Here is a 1,412-nt window from a genome sequence, read left to right on the forward strand (position 1 = left end):
TTAAGTTACTTCCGCAGTGGTTGCACTTTTCCGAACCGGATGCTCTGTCCATCAATATATATACGGTCTATGGTCCTGCTCACCTTCCTGCCAGCTGCAACATCTTTTTTCAGAAGGCAGTCGGAGTCAGTTTGTATCCTATTTCCTCTGTTACTACTTTAAGGAATCACTAAGTAAAAGTAGCAGGAGAAGATTTGCGTTCTTTATAAAATATGGTAAAAACTGTTTTAATCTTACAGCTTTCTTTTGATTTGATTATTTTTAAATTTTAGCAAAGAAAACTTTAGCTTTCAAAACAACAAAACCTATCACCAACATGTGAAAGTTATGTCATCTTGTAGGTAACCTAAATTATCCTGAGGCATGACATTTTTATGCTGAAGTAGCACTTCCCAGAATTCACGGTGAGCAAACAAAAACCCCGGTGAAGAAGAAAAAATGTGAAAACGTCCTGCGCAGTTTTTTTTTAGTTTATACAAAAGGGGAATTGAAATGTTAACCATACCGTGGATATATATTAAAAAAAATACTAGAGTAATTAATTAAATATACTTTTTTTTTTACAATTAGTACTACTCTTAATGCCTTTTTTCCTATTACCCTTCAAGAAAAAATATCTGTTAAATGTAATTGTCTTTCATTAAATATAAAAACTATAGTTTGCCTGCCAGTCGGGATATCCGGTTGGAAAAACGTAAGCACTTCAAAGCTGTGTAACACATTGTGTTATTTTAAGCAAATGTCTTTAAATAAGAATTATAAATGACTACTTCTCATTTCCTCTAATCTAAGAAGTGCTGTGTGGCACTGACACTTAAAATTAGAACTCTTTATTTATCATCTTCAACAATAATGTACATTTTACACAAAACACAGTGTAGTCAAGCAGTGCCCTCACTCTGTCAAAACAAACAGCATGGTGCTCGCCCTCTGGACGCCACTAACAATCCTGGCGCGCCAGCGAGATCTACGTCACACTGGCGCGCGCAAGCTTGAAAGCGGCAACTGAAAAACGGCCTGTAAGGGCGGGCCGTGTCGGTACACGATCCGTCCTGCCTACACGATCCGTTCTGCGCATGCGCAAGATTTGTTGCAAAAATCCTTGATTATGCGGCACATTTTCTTTAAAAATTCAATAGAATATCTGGGATATTTATGCGATAAAATTGCGGGCACTTGGAACAACTGCGGTCTAATGAAAAAGGAATGTGTTTGTCTTGTTGTACAATTGCGTCACTTCATAACATTACCATGGCAACAGGGGAATGGCTGCCTAGTGTTAAGTAAACACAACATTTTTCAACTTACTGTTAAGATATGTGTGACTTCAAGCGACAAAAATCATGCAAGCCCCGCATTATTTTGCATGGAAATCTGCGATTTTTTGCAGCAAAATAAATTTCCCCCCGCGT

This window comes from Etheostoma cragini, chromosome 4 (genome assembly GCF_013103735.1).
Source record: "Etheostoma cragini isolate CJK2018 chromosome 4, CSU_Ecrag_1.0, whole genome shotgun sequence".
Classification (NCBI taxonomy): Eukaryota; Metazoa; Chordata; class Actinopteri; order Perciformes; family Percidae; genus Etheostoma; species Etheostoma cragini.